The 19,860-nt window shown below is 39.9% G+C and overlaps 1 pseudogene; it reads left to right on the top strand.

The window, feature by feature from the left end:
- Nucleotides 1-2,552: 2,552 nt before the first annotated feature.
- LOC117200024 (uncharacterized) lies at nucleotides 2,553-17,930 on the top strand (annotated as a pseudogene).
- The last annotated feature ends 1,930 nt before the right edge of the window (nucleotides 17,931-19,860 follow it).

Here is a 19,860-nt window from a genome sequence, read left to right as displayed (position 1 = left end):
TGAAACAAAGAAGCACTGCCTTTTCTTCTATGCCAGCATGGCATAAAGGAAGAATCCTGTTGGCTCAGGTTTTCTAACAGAAACAATATGCATATATTCTGTTTTCTGCTTAACCTTTCAACCAGTAATAAAATTACTAAAAAGTTAAAAGCACCCACCAAGGGATCTTGCTTGAAGCAATTATTATTATGATAATCTAATGGTGATTTTCTGTTTCTTTCATTAAAAAATATATTTTTGGTGGGTATCTGATGAATATCTTACATAGATATTAAGGACTTCTGCCTTCCCACCAGCACTGCCCATTTTGGAAACTAAAGTGACCATGGTTTAAATGATGTTAAATGGTGAAAGGGTGGGTTAGAAGAAGATGAAGGGGTTAAAAGATAAGAAATATATTGCCAGTAGTACTTAGATATGGTCTAGATAGGAAGTTCACTGTAATGGCAATAAGAAAACCTGGGTTTTAGTTACAATTCTGTTATCTTTATATAAGCAGGTCTTTTATTCCGATTTTCTAATTTGCAAAATAAGGACAGTTCTATAAATGATTCAAGGTAATGGGTGAGGATGTAGTAATTTGACTTACTAGGAGGGATAATAGGTGGTTTATGAATTCAGATGTCCTTCTACCATATTAAGATAAGGGTGTTATTAAAGTAGTGAGTCTACTTGTGCTTATTAAAAAGGAAAAGCCTGACATTCATTGGACATTTACTATGTATGGGCACCGTGCTAAGTGCTTTACTTATATTAACTAGTTGAGTCCTCTAGCACCTTTATGAGGGCAACATTGTTAGCCCCATTGTAAAGATAAAGAACTTGAGGCACAGGGAGGTTAAATACCTTGCCCCAGGTCACACAGCTAATAAGTGGCAGAATTAGGATTCAAACCTTGGTGGTCTGGCTCTAAAATTTTCACTCTTAATCACACACGATAAACTTCTGCCCTGGTTATAGCCACTGGCAGGACTGATATTCATCTAGTATATACTGGTGTGACCACACCACCTATATTTCCATTGAGTCTTACAGACCACTCATTGTAAAGCACATCCCATTTTTAGAGATGTTAAAATGTAGAATTCATTCTAACAAATGCACAAGGAAAATTTAATAGGAAAAATATGTTTTATGGTACTCTGATAGCGTGATGAGAAAATCACCTTGCTGGCTCCACAGATAAATTATTTTGAATATTTTATTACCTCAAAAATCAATGCCATACATTTAAATTCCAGGTCTTTGTGAGAAAAGGCTAAATTGATATGAGTCACTGATGCATCTTAGATTTGATGAGATATGTTAGGAAAGCCACAAAGTCACTCCCCATCACTTGAGCATAGATTAACCTTCAGCCTTGTCAGAGCTTGAGCTGCCTGACCCAGATAGAATCTATATTTTTACCACATGGTCTGTTACTAAACTACTTACAGACAAGTCAGAAATATGAAATAGAATGTAACTGACTAAGTGTGTCTACCAAGTGAAACAGTGTTGGGACTCGAAGACTTAGCTCAAAATTATGGTTTCAGAGAGGGCTTGCCTTTTCTTCCTATCTCAAACACAATTATTCTTTCTGTGCTCACAAGATCTTGTACATACTTCTATCAGAACACAGCACATTTTTGGGGGAAATTATTTGCTTACTTTTCCATTTCTCCTACTAGATTATAAGGTAATAAAAGGCTTCGTAATGTTTGGAGTGGTATACAGCCCGGAATAGAGTAGGCATTCAACCATGTTTATGGAAGGAATAAAGGTAGGAAGATAGAAAGGAAAAGAGGATGGGTGACTGTTTTGTGGATTACAGTAGTAGTGTTTAGCTTACTCAGGCCACAGCTCATCACCAGGAAAGCTGATGCAAGATGAATTTTAAATGAAGATTTAACCTTCAGGTAACAAAATTATCTAATAAGTAAACCACATAGAAAAATCAGTCACATTATCTAGAGGCAGGACTGATTTGGGTGATAAAATGTTATGCTAGACTGAGCACCCACCATCAAACTCTGCAGAGAACCAATGCCATGGAAGAATCTTTTGATAAAGGGTGCTTTGCTTCTACACTAAAACTAGTTGTGTGATTTCGGGCAGGTATCACACCTCTTCATGCCTCAGGTTCCTAATTTACAAAATGGGAATAATCATCATAGTACCTGACAGGATTGCTGTAAGAATTAAATCCCATGATGTGTGGAAAGCACTTAGTACTGTGCCTGGTACTTTGTTGAAGGGAGGAAATAAATGTTAGTTAGCTATTGTTGTTATTATCTGTGTATGTGCCATCAGTGAGCAAAGAGTTGGGGACCAAAAGAAGTGTTTTGTTGGTCTCTAATTTGGCAATGCTTTCAACGGTTTTTTTTTTTTCCAACTGAGATTATTGTTTAAGAAACAACTTCCTTGTTTCATTTCCTTAACTTTCAGCTCTATATAAGCACTTCCTTCCTTAAGAATTATCATTCTTCTCCTCTCAGGGATCTCTCCATTTGCTAAAGCTACATCCCTCCCCCGTTTTTCTTTTTCAGTGAATTGCTTGCCCATCTATGCCAATGGACAACTTAGCATTTGAAATGCATGAACATGCAAAGCAGAATATTGTGTCTGGGGGGAAGATGAATACCATATCCAGAATGGTAAGAATGTAAATGGGGACTTAAGTCTTGAGATTAGTTCCCCCCATAACCTTTATGCAGAGCTCAGGAAACAGTCCCTCTTTAGACCAGCTCTCTTCAAGTGACCTTCTTCAGAAAGGTAGCATCTCCTGCTCTGAATATCTCCTGACTTGCCGTCTCTCATAAACTCTTAACTCCTGTAGCTATTTAATGGCCCAGCTTTCTATGAATTGTTGTTCATGGCATTAATGAGTTGTTTATTGTTCAAATATTACCCTTATACAATGTTAAATTGAATATGTTGGTAAATGATTATGTTATACAAAATGTACCATTTAAGAATTGATAATTTTTAAAATTTTTATACAGTTTTTAAAGATTACTCTCCATTTTGTTATTACAAAATATTGGCTATATTCTCCGTATTGTACAGTACATCCTTGTAGTCTATCTTACACCCAATAGTTTGTACCTCCCACTGCCCCACCCTACCTTGCCCCTCCCCCCCCCACACTGGTAACCACTAGTTTGTTCTCTATGTCTGTGAGTCTGCTTCTTTTTTGTTATATTGACTAGTTTGTTGTATTTTTTAGATTCTACATATAAGTGATATCATACAGTATTTGTCTTTGTCAGACTTATTTCACTTAGCAATAATGCCCTCCAAGTTCAACCATGTTGCTACAAATGGCAAAATTTTATTCCTTTTTATGGTTGAGTAGTATTCCATTGTACATATACCACCTCTTCTTTATCCATTCATCTGTTGATGGACACTTCCATATCTTGGAAATTGTAAATAATGCTGCTGTGAACACTGGGGTGCATGTACCTCTTTGAATAAGTGTTTTTTTTAATTATTATTATGTAACTAGGAGTAGAATTGCCAGGTCATATGGCAGTTATATCTCTAGTTTTTTTGAGAAACCTCCATACTTCCACAGTGGCTGTACCAGTTTACATTCCCACCAACCTTCCCTTTTCTCCACATCCTCACCAACATTTGTTATTTGTGTTCTTTTGAATATTTAAGAATGTTAAAGTAAGAATGTCTGTTAGAATTATTAGTTATCAGATTTGCTTGCTCAGGGAGAAAGACCAGTGGAAAAGGAGTCCTGGACATCATTGCTTATAAAGGTCATTTTAGCGGTCAGAGGAGTGAGGGCAAATTGGTCCAAAGGTTAGGGTGTGTGTTTTCTTGGCAGCTTTCAGTAATGTGGATTGTAACTCAGAAATAATACTGCTGTTTATAGCATATATTTGTGATATGAAACCAGGAAATAGTAACATAGAAATACATGGAAATATTGTGACTTGGAGATGGCTGGTGACTTGGAAGCTCATTTAGGTAATACACAGGAGGAAGGGAATTTAATGAAGCTATTTAATGAAGGAGGGAGGGGGAGAGTGAGACAGAGACCTGTCAGGCCCATTGACTACTGATATGTTGCTTGTTCCCATGCATGTAGCTGTACATGTAAATGCATTTGTACATTCTGGAACCAAAAAGTTCTTAGAAAATACTACTTATAACCTCTTTGATTTTCAGGTGAAGAAACTGGTAAATAGGGGTTAACTGACTGACTTGGAATGCATTTCATATACAAACTTAGCTGGGTACTTAATTTTCTAGTATTATTCTGTGCCCCAGCTCCTTGTATTTTTATTTTTATCCTTGTTTATTTGGATGTCATCTGGGTATACGGGGTGTGTGTGAGTGTGGGGCTGTGCCCCGCAGCCTGCAGTCCTTGCACTTGCCCAGCTGCTAGACTGAAGAGAGAGCCTGAGTCAGCGGCAGAGACATCAATGATTCACCGGACACGGAATCTTACAAGTCAGAGGCCGAGGTCCTGGAGTGACACCCACCATGTACAGGCAGGCAGGCAGGACAAGACAGCAATCTTCCCTGCATAGGGGAGGAAGAGGCTATCAATTATAGGGGGCATGACATCAAAAGGGCTCCTTGGTTGCCAGGGGAACTGTGGAACACATCTCCGCACAGCTCTCTGGGTTAGCAACCAACGCAAGTGCCTGGTTTCCTGTTGATGACTGAACATACTGGAGCTGGTCTGGTCCCAGGGCTAGAACAATGGTTAGCGGAGGTGGCTGTGGGGGCCAGCGATCAGGCAGGTGGTTACTGATTAAACTTTCCACCTAGGAGGGAAGGCAGTCATGTGCATAAGTAAGCATGAGGCAGGGCTGGGAAGTGGGGCAGGGGGTGTACAGGGAGCAAGAGAGCAGCCGTCTTATGGGGCCTGACCATACTGTGAGTGTACGTATGTGTGTATTTATTTACACATGTAGTATTTTTTTTAAAGCACATTCTCTGCATTCAAAGACCTTATTCTTTTTTTAAAATTAATTAATTAATTTATTTTTGCTGTGTTGGGTCTTCGTTTCTGTGCGAGGGCTTTCTCTAGTTGTGGCAAGTGGGAGCCACTCTTCATCGCGGTGCGCGGGCCTCTCACTATCGCGGCCTCTCTTGTTGGGGAGCACAGGCTCCAGACTTGCAGCCTCAGTACTTGTGGCTCATGGGCCTAGTCGCTCTGCGGCATGCGGGATCCTCCCAGACCAGGGCTCGAACCCGTGTCCCCTGCATTAGCAGGCAGACTCTCAACCACTGTGCCACCAGGGAAGCCCCACATGTAGTATTTTACTCAGTATGTTTATCCCACAAATGCATTTTTTTAAATAAAGGAAAATAAACCAAATTGAGAAAGGAGGCAATATTTCTCATGCATCAAGAGTAGAGAATAATGGCTTCATAATTTCTCCTGGGAAAAGAAGAGGCAGTGGTCACTGACGAGCATTTTCCTGGTGTGTCTCTTGGCTGCACCATTACCACTGCATCTGGAGTCCTGATTCTCTCCTTGGTTTATGTTAACAACTCTCAGCCCCATTCAGAACCTGGAGCCCAGCCTCTGCAAACAGCAATTCCCATGGTGCAAAAGGGTGTTGATCCAAAATTCAAGTTTCTTAATCATTTACCTAAATCCAACGTATGGATCACACGTATTAGGAAAAAGAATCATCTATTATAAATGGTGATTCCAGAACAAAGTTTCCATTGCTTGTTTTCTAAGCTTTGTTCTCTCTTCATTGGAAGGAAGCAGCTGCGGGCTGTTTGGAGGAAAGGAAGTGAGGGATAGAGAAGGGGGAAAGTTGGGTGGTTATTGGCTCCAGGCAGAATTTTTCTTTAGTAGATAGTTCTATGTTTGGCTGGAGGGCAGAAGTGCAGGACAGCCCTGTTCTCTTGCCAAGACAGGTGTTCTTTTTTATGTCAAACAGAGACTGATAGCACTACATGTACCACGTTGTCTCCCGGAGTCTTGCAGACCTATTCTTTCTCTTCCTTTTGGGAGCTCCAGTACTCGCCACACCACCTTGCCTTTTCCCTTGTGCTTCCCGCTTACCCCATAGGCCATGGTGGCCTCACGTTCCTCAGGAGGTGGCCTCCATGCTGATGATTTGCTTATGGCTTTTCAGGTGTTTGAGTTCCCCGGTGGTACAATCCAGTGGGCCTGGTACAGGAACAATGCCGAAGACTATCTCAGCATTGAAGAAGACGCCTTTGGTAGCAGCTTGAACAGTCAGAGCTCACAGATGACTCTGGGGACCCTGAGAATAAAAAGCAATGGCCTCCGAACACGGCTATCTTGTACAGGTATCACCAGTTTGCCCACGTTCTGCCCTTAAGCATTTGTTCTGTGTGTCCTCAGGCTATAATTTAGGTTGTTGCAAAACCTACTTAAATAAGTGGTAGACCACATCCAGGCTTTGGCTGTGTACTCAATTAGATTAGTTATCAGTGCCTTGAAGCATTAACCTGTTTGTTTTAATTATTCTTGGCATCACTTTGAACTTCTTTCTTCAGTATGAAATCATTTTTCATACATTGTTAAGCTAAGATCACTGTTCCATCTTTTTTTATATATAAATAAATTAATTAATTAATTTTATTTATTTATTTTTGGCTGTGTTGGATCTTCGTTGCTGTGCGCGGGCTTTCTCTAGTTGCGGCGAGCAGGGGCTACTCTTTGTTGTGGTGCGCGGGCTTCTCATAATGGTGGCTTCTCTTGTTGCGGAGCATGGGCTCTAGGCGCACGGGCTTCAGTAGTTGTGGCTCTTGGGCTCTAGAGCACAGGCTCAGTAGTTGTGGTGCACGGGCTTAGTTGTTCTGTGGCCTGTGGGATCTTCCTGGACCGGGGATCGAACCCGTGTCCCCTGCATTGGCAGGCGGATTCTTAACCACTGTGCCACCAGGGAAATCCCCACTGTTCTGTCCGTTGAGCCAAAGCTAAAACTGGTAGCTTGATCTAATGATCAAAGAAACTACAGCTTCCCTCTAAGGAATAAAGCAGTGCCTGTAATAACAAACTGGTTTGCTGACGTTCAGCCTGGAGTCTCTGAGATCAGCCGGTTGGATGCCCTTTTGTGGTTTAGACCTTTAAGAATTCTTTGGAAGTGAAATTAGTGTGCTTACTTGAATTTCAAATAAGTCATTAATTCTGAAATGTATTTATGGCTTCTGTATTCCAGACCCTGGGGAAGCTGAAGTGACTAAGCTCTCATAGAACTTTCAGAGTTTGGTCTTACCCTGATGATCTTATTAATAGATCAGCCAGTTTTTTGTGTGTGACATATTTCTGTTGTTGTTAATAAAACTCCTTTTTTATACTTGGACAATTCACTTGATTTTAGAATTTACAGCAAGAAGAGAGATTAGAGCTTTATCTATATGAGAGTAAACCCTTCTTAGAAGAATACCTGGACACACAGTAAAGCACTATGTTATTACTATTATTATTATCAAAATTATATGCAGACTTTTTCTTATCTGGAAAATACATATGCCTCTGTATGCATACACACACAAACACACGCAAGCACACACATGCATGTGCGTACACATGTGCCTGCAGTCTTTTCAGACTATCAAACTAGCATGAACTTAGAGCTCTGAATGCTCAGTGGGGGTGGTATTGCCCAAAAGGGGGCAAAAACTGGTTGTTAGCAGGGTAAAAATATTACTCTTTTTATGTATGAAGCATAGATGTACATGTAGTAAATGAGCAGTATGTGTATACAGTATACAGATCTGTAGTACCTCTGTAGCATTAACATTTCATAGGGTGGTGATTAGAAAAAAAAGTCTAACATGGTACCTTAGAAGGGAGGTAGTGAAAAAAGGTTGAGGAGCATTGCTCTAAAGTAGTGTTGGATGAGCTCTTCCGTTTATGTTTCAGGGGACAGCGTGGATTGGGGCGGTTGATGGTGCTGTCGTTACCACGTACAGTGTTACAGCTGGCCAAGTGAACTTCTTCCCTAAAAACACAGTACACTGGATAGAGAATGTGGGGAGTGAAGACTGCTTTTCTTGCTCTTCTTTTCTATACATCATGAACTTCAAACCCTGGAAGCTGATGATGTAATTTTTTCTATACCTGAGGGCATTGCTTCCAGGTCACTTGAGGTCTGTACCACTGCTGAGAGCAAATCCCATGAGGGTACAAAGAGGGCACGAATATTCGGGTTTCTAAGGTAGCAGTCAACAAAGTGACATTGGGGTAATGGGCTCAAGAGCATTGAAGTTGAATTGCTCTTTATTTTCCCTTACGGAGGCCTGCTGTAGGAGCTACTGTATAGTGAATTGGTAGAAAGGTTACGATATAGTTAATAAAAATTACTATAATTTTCATCTCTGAAAAGCCATTTGCTCATCCAGGGATAACTTCGCTACAGATACTGTAATTGTGTTTTCCTAATCTAATGCAGAGGTTCCCACAGTTTTCCTGAGGAACGGCTGCTTTTCTCTTTCTGATCTCTTTCAGTAGTTATACTGTCACTGGAGGGATTGCTGATAATGCTGGGTATAGAGGGTCAGATGTGGATGCTGACAGTGCAAATGGGTGATCAGAATTGGTGATGGCCCGTGAGTGGTACCTGGAAGGGGTTTTGTGGTAAATTTAGGAATCTAAATAATAAGATTTTGAGATTTATCTTGCAGCAGATCCTGCTCTAATGTTATAGGGAGAAGTAGAAGAAATGAGTCATTAGTGAGAGTGTTGGTAAGCATGGGAACCAGTGTATATTTTTGCAGGCGTTTATATTGACCATAAAATACTAATGCCCATACGTTGAATGCTTGGAAGATTTTCATAAAGATCACAAGTCTTAGGCTAATCGAGGTCAGCTCTTTTGACTGGGCCACTGAAAACCTCACTGGTGCCAATGCTGCCCTATCCTCAGCTACCGCCCCTTCTATTGTTAAAATTTGTAGAATGTTTCACAAATACCTTATATGGTCTCTTACGTGTTTCAGCCTGAAGGTGGAATTAGTTTCATTAGAACATTCCATAAGCAAAAAGAGGATGAGGGGGTCAGTCTTCCTCCCAGCTTGGCAGAACTGGTTGTCAATGCTGATTACTCACAGTCTCCAGATAGCCTTGTGTGGAGATAATTGTATGACCTGAAGGGTATAGTGTGTTATTTTGTGAAGCCTTTTTAGTTAAGTATTTATATATATGATTATATAGGTGTATTGGATTGAGATGTAATGTGTTTTTTACAGTGGGTCACAGTCAAGAGAAGTTTGAAAAGACACATTTCTCAACAGAGTAGGAAATGTGAGAAAAGGCCTGGAAACAAAAGAGAATGTGGAAAAAAAATTCAGAGTGTGAGGGGGTTGTGCTGGGGCTGGGGGATGCTGTAGGAGAAGAGGCTTATGAGAGAGGAGAGGCCAATCATGTAGCAATTAAGGGGCTTTAAATAGGAGAGTGACACAATGCGGTTTTTAATTATTTTATTTTATTGAGGTATAATTGACATACAACACTATGTTAGTTTCAGGTATACAACACAATGATTCAATGTTTGTATATATTGTGAAATGATCACCACAATAAGTCTAGTTAACATCCGTCACTCTACATAGTTACAGAGTTTTTCCTTGTCATGGGAACTTACAAGATCTTAGCAACTTTAAAGTATGCAATACAGTATTACTAACTATAGCCGCCTTGCTCCACATTACATGCCCATGATGTGTTTATTTTGTAACTGGAAGTTTGTGTCTCTTGACTTCCTTCAACCATTTCACCCACCCCCACCCCCACCACTGGCAGCTACCACTCTGTTCTCTGTATCTGTGAGCTTGGGCACTTAGGTTGTTTCCGTATCTTGGCTATTGTAAATAATGCTGCGATGAACATGGGGTGCATATATCTTTTTGAGTTGGTGTTAGTTTTGTTTTTTGAAGTGATGACCAATCCAGCTGGATTGTGGAGAATAATTGGAAGTGCCCAGGTGAGAGGCAGGGTGATGAGTCAGGGGGCTCCTGCAGTCCCTCCAGTAGGGGATGATGGTGGCCTGCACTATGTGAGAGGGAAAGAATTGCTGAGAAGCAGAGAATTTAGAGACGCAGGACTGACAGGGCTTCGTTGACGGATTGAGGGGTGAGGTAGGGATTGGTATTTAGGATGACTCTCACGTTTTCCAGCCAGGTCCCCTGACTTGAATGTCTGTCTTAAAGAGGTCACTCTATGTTAGAAATTTCAAGAGAGTTTGGGAAGTTAGGATAGTATCTGACAGTATCAGATCAATATCTTGGGGGAACATAGGATGTGGTATTGGCAATTCCTACCACATAAACTTTCTGTGACTATAGAAGGGCTATGTACCTTACTAGAACTGCATTTGACACTCCTTTTGTAGTGCCATTTTGAAGTAGTTTTATCTTATTTTGTTTTTTAAACTTCATCTGATTCAGGTTCAAAAGAATATCAGTTTCCAGGAGGAATAATACAATTGGCACAATATTGGAAAAACAGAAGTGAACTAAGCAACAATGAAAAAATTTTTAGTGAATTCCTGAATCAGGTAATTGAGAAAAATGTTTTGAAATTATTAAAATATTATTTATTTAATTATTATTATTTAATTATTATTAAAATGGATGAAATATGAGATTTAGATTGGATTCATCATTTTTCTAGACAAAGGAAAGAGCTAGTCAAACACTGGTTGATTTGATCAATGCAAACTATTGATTGAGGCCTCATTGTGAATTTGGGAGCTTAACTTCTTGGCGTGGGTGGTTACATTAACAAAGAGACTGGATGCTCGTGAGATTTCTCTTTTCATTTCTCTTTTCATTTTCATTTGTTTTAAATGCTCAACTGGCTGTATTGCTTAATGACTAAGAGCACAGCTGTGGCATCAAATTCCCTGATTCAAATCCCAGTTCTGCCACTGGGTGACCCTAGTATACTCAACCAACCTAGAATTTAATTTCATCTCATAAGGTTGGTGGCAACCTTATAAGATTATTATAAAGGACAAGTGACATAATAAATGTAAAGAACATAAAAAATTGCATGTTCTCAGTGAGGGCTTCATAAATATTAGTTATTATTATGATTATATGAAGTGTTAAGTTGCTGAGTTGAATGTTGGCTAAATAACTGGATTTCATTTTTCTTTTTCTTTCTCAAGCACAAAAATGCCCTCACTTTGAGTACACTCAAGATTCATAACAATGGATTAAGACAGCCACATTTTCATTTTAATGCAAATGAAATGGGATATGTAATAAGTGGATGTGCAAAGGTAATTCCTCTGTGAACAGGTTTTTTTTGAACTTTCCTTTTCAGTGCAGAAAGAAGCAAACAGGAGGTATTTCTTTGTTTCGGTTCAGTTGTTGGTAACATAATAGGACTCTGTGCCAATGGCTTTCTGGGCCATTTCCACAGAGGATACCACGCAGGTCCTGCTAGGTAACTTCCAAGTTTGCTCTTAGCATGAGAAGGGGCTAAGAACATTTCAGAACTGATAAAGAGGTTTATCACTGATGGTGAGGGGCTGGAATACCTGCTTACATGTTCAGAGTTTTGCATTCTCAGGTAATGCAAGCATTTAATGTGCTCTACTTTGGGGACTGTGAAATTGACTGTTTGCCTCTCAGTGTAAGATGAGTGGGGGGGTGGGGAGATGTGGAGCGCCAGCAGGGTGGCCATATATCCCCATTTATCCAGGATCCTTCTGACGCATACTTGTCATCTTGGTGAAGTTATTAACATCACCCCCTTTGATTCTTCGGAAAAACCACACAAAGTACCATGTTACTACAGGGCTCCTGGGGAGGTCTACAGGTAAAATGGGCTTCTCTAGCTTGTACCTGAATCAGTCTTGACAGAAAGAATCAGAACAGACTGAAATTCACCTTTTATGTCACCCATAGCAAAAGTTTTATGTTTTTAGAAGTGAAAGCTTTAATAAATTGGAAAAGGGCATTGTCATCTTCCACAAATTTAATTTCAAGGATCGGATTTTATTTTTGGTGTGCTTTGTGCTCATCTGTGTGCGTTTGTGTGCACATTTAGTCTCGAACTCTTTTTTAAAAGACCGTTAGGATGCTGCTCTCCCAGAAGGCTGAATTTTCCCAAGCAAGTAGAAAGGCGGGCGTAGAGGTGGTAAAACACTGCAATTTAAGTCCTCTGCCTAATTAGGGAATGTCACTGATAACCCTTAATTAGAACATGGTGATTAATGCTCTTTTTGCATGATGTTCTACACTACTGAATTCACTAATGCATTTTGAGGGACATTTACTTTAAATAGAGCATCTTTTAATTTTTGTGGGATTTTGTCTCAGAAACAGGAGAGTTAATGTGCAGGATTGCCTCTTTTCTGCTATTTACCCTCTCTGCGAAGTCCCTTTATAACCATATGCTTTTATCCATCTGTTCTTCACTATGAATACTTAGCCTTAATGAATATTTGATTTTATTTGCTTAGCTTCGGCATAGGTTTTTTTTTTTTTTTTTTGCGATACGCGGGCCTCTCACTGTTGTGGCCTCTCCCATTGCGGAGCACAGGCTCCGGACGCACAGACTCAGCGGCCATGGCTTACGGGCCTAGCCGCTCTGCGGCATGTGGGATCTTCCCAGACTGGGGCACGAACCCGTGTCCCCTGCATCGGCAGGCGGACTCTCAACCACTGCGCCACCAGGAAAGCTCTCAGCATAGTTTTTTCCCCGCCTTAGGTGGGCATTATCAATGCTCAGTGTACCATAGCGTTCAGCGTTCACATTGGAGATGTGATATTTTTACATTAAGAGTACATGCGATAAGGAATTGCTTCTCGTTCTTGCCTTCAGCACTGGAGACCAGGTGAGAATAAGCCAGTTCAAAAGAGATTGCTGAGTGCCAGTGATGTGCAGAATACTCTGCTAAGCAATATATCTGCATCATAGGGGGCCCTCAGTATATGTGTGTTGAATAAATGATTGAACTGGCTGAACAAATGTGTGAAGAGAAGAATCATATAATCTTTTCATTCAGTTATAAAGAGATCCAATACATCACATTCCCTCTTAATTCCCCCAATTCTCAACCAGCTGAGAAAAAAGACCAAAGAGCAGTATATAGAGATCCAGGAAATCATTTCTATTACTAATCAAGCAGGTATTTAAGAGAATATGATTAATATCTGTGGGCAAGTGGGTTTCCCAATATCTATCTCCAGAATTGGGCTGGCCTTCCGACATTGAGGTGGGCCCTTGTACTACCTTACATCGTAGAGAAGCAGAGCATGATTTTTGAAGCTTTGCCAGTTCCCAGACAGAGAGGGAGAAGCTGAAGTGAGCATGGCTAGTTTATTCTTCTGGAATTTACTTGGCAGAGAGAGGAAAAGAAGAGTCTCTTGTTTACGAAAAGAAACTTTAGGAGACGTGAAGTAACATTTAGTATGATTGAGCAGTGCTACCAAGAAGGAGTAGCATTCCTTCCCATCATTCTTTGTTTTAAGCAAATCTGATATATCATGATCTGCAGTATAAAACATACATTAAGAGGAATTGTTTATTTTATTACATAGTTGTTTGCTTTTAAAAATTCACCCCAGTGTTCCTTAATTAGATGAATAATGTGTTTGAAAAACGAGAATAAACAGTGGAATTTAGATTTTTGAACAGTCCTTAGGACTAGGTTCCCTGCTGAGACTGGGTGAGAATTATGAGTCTGGGTATTCCTGGGGCAAATCCGGGAACAGACATTCCTCTTGGCCATGGTTCTTCCTACATGGAGACCCAACAAGATCTCCGGGGGAGAGCACAGCATGAATTCAGCAATATCATCTACAGAACCTACGCCATCCTGCTCAGTGGTGCTTATTTCCCATGATGACACTTTCCTTCTTTGAGGGACACTGGAAAATTCCAGCATCTGCTTCTCTGGGTCTCTAAACCTTCCTGGGGTTGCCTGGGATGAGGTTTGTGAAGAGCTCTGTGAGGAGGAGATGCAATGGAAAGCTAGCTGTAGACTCTCGGGGGAAGAGGATTCCAGTGTCCCCTGCTTTTGGTGTGGGGCTCACCACTACTGCCACCCCCTTGGTCATCATTCTCTGCAGCTGTTATAAGAACAAATCATGAAGCAAAATGAAATCCAATCAAATATAAATAGGAAAAGAAGGGAAAAACTCATTAAAACAGCAAGTTAGAGTTAAAAAAATTAAGATCAAGAAAAGGGAATTTAAAAAATTTTTTAAATTTAAAAATTTTTGAAATTAAAAAAATTAAGATCAAGAAAACGGAATTTTAAAAATTTTAAAAATTAAAGACTAGTGTGACGTGAAAGGCTAATACCAACAAATTAAAACTTAAAAATATGAAAAGAAGGCTAAAAATAACAATTGAAAATTATTAAATACAAGTTAAGAATTAAAGAATATAAATCTTTAATTAGAGGGTTTCTTTTTTTTTTTTTTTTAATGAAAAGAAGCAATTTAAGGGAGTGATCCACAGCAGGGAAGGAAAAAATGAATCAGAATTTTGGGTAGAAGGAATTTTTTTACATCTACCCCCACCGCCAGGAATGTCTGATATGCATCTTGAGGGAGCATAACCCCAACTAACCCATTAGAAGGGGTATTAGGGGTGTTTCTAACGGGGATTTATTTTGCATAGGGGTATGAAGGAAGGAAGAGGAAGGAGGAAGAATAAGAGAGAGGCTGAGAGACAGAAACACATGCCTAGAAAGAAACACAGAATGAGACATAGGGACACAGAGAGAGACATGCATGCCCAGAGACACACAGAGATAGAGACATACAGAGAGAGAGAGAGAGACAGACAGAGATCTACAAAGAGAATGACACAAACACAGAGAAAAAGAGAGAAACAACACAGATACACAAATAGAAGGAGACATACAGACATAGACACAGAGAGGAACAGAGACCCATAAAGAGACAGACACAGAAGGAGAGACACACAGATACACACATACCCAGACACAGACAGACCTATACACAGAGGGGCAGGGAAAGGCAGACATACCTAGAGACACACACACAAAGAGTTAGGAGAGAGATTCAGAGACAGATAAGCTCAGAGTCACACACAGACACAGAGAGAGACAGAAACACAGAGAGACCCACATACATGCAGAAATTGAGAGACTGGCTGAGAAAGAGAGGTAGTGTCAAGGGGGAGGGGTGCAGAAAGGACAGTAAGATCGTGATAGAGAGAGGGCACAGGGACAGACAGAGTCAGAGCCAGCCAACTGGACAGCAGGCCAGTTAGGCAGAGATGAACTACTGTCTCTGGCTGTGCAGGAGGAGGACTACTTACCTGGCAGCCAGGTAGCCTCCATCAGGTGCCTGTGGGCATGGAGCTCTGAGGGGCCCTTTTGCCACTAGTCCCTGCTTACAAGTAGACAAAAGGTCCTGCTCCCTCTTTAAAGAGAACTACCTCCCAGTGGAATGGAGGTCCCTTCTAAAGAAAGCTTCAGGGCTTCCCTGGTGGCGCAGTGGTTGCGGGTCCGCCTGCCGATGCAGGGGACACGGGTTCGTGTCCCGGTCTGGGAAGATCCCACATGCTGCGGAGCAGCTGGGCCCGTGAGCCATGGCCGCTGAGCCTACGCGTCCGGAGCCTGTGCTCCGCAATGGGAGAGGCCACAACAGTGAGAGGCCCGCGTACCGCAAAAAAATAAAAAAAAAAATAAAGAAAGCTTCAGATGCCTCAGCATCTCTAGCTATCAGTCAGACTTTCCTTATTCCCAGAGTCGAAATGGTGAGCTCCCCATGGCAAGAGAAGACAAGTGTACAAGGGGACCGTTCGCAGGATTTCATAGCTCCTAATGTTACACAGCTATACCTACAGTCTTGAAAATGCCTTGATGGCTGTAAGATCTTTGTAGGAACCTGAGTAATTTGGTGCTGATACATCTTCTTTTTGTTTCCACTGTCAGTTGCAAACCCTTGACATGGACGATTATCTCCAGGCCACAGCAGACCACATCCTGGCCCAGCTTTTCTTCAAGCAAAGTGAGTTTAAGAAGATCCCCAAATTCAAGGAGGACCAGGCAATCAACCTGCCTTAGATTTGCTGATGAGTTCATATCTATTCTTTGCTCTTCATATGTTATTCTTGCTGTTTTTAAAGAAGGTCCACTTGGCTAATGAGCTTGGAGCTCTTTACAGAGTGATATTGGGAAAGCAGGTGTGAAGCAGCCCTGTGGGCTCATTTAGCTGATAAGATCATAGTCAATTCATGCTAAGAGAACATTTCAGTGTACTCTGTGCAGATTATCTATGGAGGGGATCTGATAAATTAATATATTTTTGTATGGATTTTAGTCACATGTATATATTTGTTTATTTTCCTTTTGTTACTTCAAATTTATTACTCCAGAGGAAAATCCGTTTTTTTTGCACATCACTGAAACTTAGTGCCGTGCTTGTATTTTGGTTATATTCATCACTGTGGAAGGAAGTAGGGAGATCAGCTTATGTATGTTGTACATACGGAGGCACTGGAACCCGGGTACATCTAACTTCGTCTGGAGAGTTTAGTATAGAACCTTAGGTTAGCCATTCTCAACCCTTTTGTTGACATGAAGATACTTTTTATAAAGCCCAAAATTTCAAGGACTCAGTCATACGAGTAGTTGAATATTTATTGTATATTAGCTGAGAAAATACTTAATGACAAGCTAATTATGAATTCAATACTTTCTTTGAATGTATTTGGATTTTATTAATCACATCATGAACTATTTACATTTGAGGAATAGTCATCCCTATGGTTGAGAAGCATGTGTTTTATTTAGTCTATTGGCTGGGTGTGTATATGAATTTGAGGACTACTTGTCATCACTTGAAAACTGGTAGAGGCTAGTGGTCTCTAAGTTGGGGGTCATTGTCTTAAGTAGAAAAGAATTTGTTCAGATCTAATCTGTGCTTCATTTTTGTTTACAATCTATTTTAATAGGTATTTGGTACCCCTGCATTTTGCTTGGGTATCACCATCAGTTCTGGGCTACCCTATATAAAACCCAGTCAGTACAGACACTTTTTAATGCCTTGAACCACCACCCTCTTTCAGTTATATTTCCCTGACACATAATGGAATTTTTAGATATCTTAGGATGTTTGCTCTTAACCTAAAAATAAATCTGTATGTATTTCTCTCTCTCTCTGTCTCTCTCTCTCTTCTAGATAACTAGCTCTATTGACTATATAGAAGACAATAAGAATTAGGAATGACTCACTTTTGGTGTGGGGAAGTAGCCATCTACATAACGTACATAATCAGGTCATAAAAGGCCTGTCATCCCTTGAAACCACCTTACTGTGTATTTACCTTATTGCCATTTTCCAGGAGAGCCAGCTGAGATCAGAGCTTGGTAACAAAAGGAATTTTGTGGTGGTGGTATAGTTTTGAAGAGACCTTGTAGGGAATGCGTCCCCATCCAGGAGGAAGAACGTGATGCAGGAAACGGCACAGGACAATAGGTATATGAAAGGTGGATGTCCAGATAGAGGGGAATTGGTCATAAAAGGAAATGGCAATGTGTGTCAACATATTTTGTTTGCAAATTTTGTTTTACTTTGGAAATTTTTTAATATACTATGAACTAGTTCATAATCCCTTTTCTTGTATCAGGAAGTGTTATATTAGATTACTATGTGGTCATTTAATAAAGATTTTGTGTATCTTTGCATATTATCTTCTCATTTAATTTTAAATGAAACCTGTTTTTATGGTTTTATGAATTTGAAGCATTATTGGATTCCGTCTATGCATCCTTGAAATATGATATATCATCATCTAAAGAAAATATGTTACAGTGTTGGAACTTTCTGGGTTTCCTGATAATAATATACTGGAAGCCTGACTTAGGTTTCCAGACTACTATGTATTTAAAAAAGAGAAAATGTTAAAAATAATCTAATGAAGACATGTCAATTGGAATATTGTTGGTATGTTATTTTATGGGTTTTTTTTTTTTCAGCTGCACCACTTGGCTTGTGGAATCTTATTACTTCCCTGACCAGGAATTGAACCCAGGGTCACGGCAGTGAAAGCACCGAGTCCTAACCACTGGACCACCAGGGAATTCCCCAGGACGGGGACTAGATAGATATGTTCTTAATTTTCACTTGGTTGCTCTAATTTCAGTCTTTTTCCCTCCTTGGAAAGCTGATTTCTAGTTTTCATACCATTTTATTCTTTAGTGTAACTTCATCCGTTAATACTCAAGTGCTTTTAGACTGTTTGTTATTTCTACTTTATTTATTACCAAATCAATAGATTGAAGAGTGAATTGCTCAATCAGACATTATTTGTCATCATTCAGGCAAAACCCAGACATTTAACTGAAAACTTCCTTTAAAACTGAACCTACCTTAACCATTTTATATGCACATTTGATTCATTTGAAATGGTATGAATTGTACATAAAAAGTTCTTAAATGTCAAAAAAAATCTTTAGAACTTTTTAACAGCAGCTTTGAATAACTGAATGGAATGAATGAATTTGACTAGAGGAACTACAAGGTTAGGTAAACACCACTGAATGTTCCTTATTGCTTCTAAATAGTGCAAGGTAGTATAAAAAGTTTCCTTGCTCATATTCTCATCCTTTCCTATGAAGAGTAATCAGGCTGCTTTTTATTGTCCAACCAATTTAGGAAAAGGAAAATGGTCACTTTTACTATGTAACTCGATTCCTAATGACCGTAATTTATCAACGGTTGAAAGTGATTTTCAGCTGTATAGCATTATTACTTTATTTTTTTTAACATCTTTATTGGAGTATAATTGCTTTACAGTGCTATGTTAGTTTCTGCTGTATAACAAAGTGAATCAGCTGTATGCATAAGTATATCCCCATATCCCCTCCCTCTCATGTCTCCCTCCCGCCCTCCCTATCCCACCCCTCTAGGTGGTCACAAAGCACCGAGCTGATCTCCCTGTGCCATGCAACTGCTTCCCACTGGCTATCTATTTTATATTTGGTAGTGTATATATGTCCATGTTACTCTCTCACTTCGTCCCAGCTTACCCTTCCTCCTCCCCGTGTCCTCAAGTGCATTCTCTACGTCTGTGTCTTTTTTCCTGTCCTGCTCTTAGTTTCATCAGAACCTTTTTTTTCTTTTAGATTCCATATATATGTGTAGCATACAGTATCTGTTTTCCTCTTTCTGACTTACTTCACTCTGTATGACAGACTCTAGGTCCATCCACCTCACTACAAATAACTCAGTTTCGTTTCTTTTTATGGCTGAGTAACATTCCATTGTATATATGTGCCACATCTTCTTTATCCATTCATCTGTTGATGGACACTTAGGTTGACTCCATGTCCTGGCTATTGTAAATAGAGCTGCAATGAACATTGTGGTACATGACTTTTTGAATTACGGTTTTCTCAGGGTATATGCCCAGTAGTGGGATTGCTGGGTCGTATGGCAGTTCTATTTTTAGTTTTTTAAGGAGCCTCCATGCTGTTCTCCATAGCTCGATTCCTAATGACCATAATTTATCAATGGTTGAAAGTGATTTTCAACTGTATAGTATTATTAATTTTAAAAAAACGAAGAAAAGAAAGAAAGAGAAAAAAAAAGGCCACGGTGATTTTATGTTATAATTAGAAGTTACAAGTGGCGTTTTTTCATGCTCTGCACTCACCATAGCTTCGTGAAACTCATATGTTCACTTTGGAACACTGTTCCTTTGAACAGAATAGTAAGGTGCTGGAGAGTCCAGAAAAGAATAGCAATGCTAAAGAGATGAAAAACTGTGTTTTATTCACTGAACTTAAATTGGAACTGTTTGGAAAAAAGAAGGGATGATGTAGAACGATGAGGTTGTACAGCTGGTAGAGGCCACGTATCATGTGGTCTCGATGCTTTAACTTGCAGAAATACAAAGTGAGACCTGAGAAGGGTAAGCAAGCTACC

This window comes from Orcinus orca, chromosome 15 (genome assembly GCF_937001465.1).
Source record: "Orcinus orca chromosome 15, mOrcOrc1.1, whole genome shotgun sequence".
NCBI classification, from domain to species: Eukaryota; Metazoa; Chordata; class Mammalia; order Artiodactyla; family Delphinidae; genus Orcinus; species Orcinus orca.
This window is presented reverse-complemented; position numbering and strand designations above follow the sequence as displayed.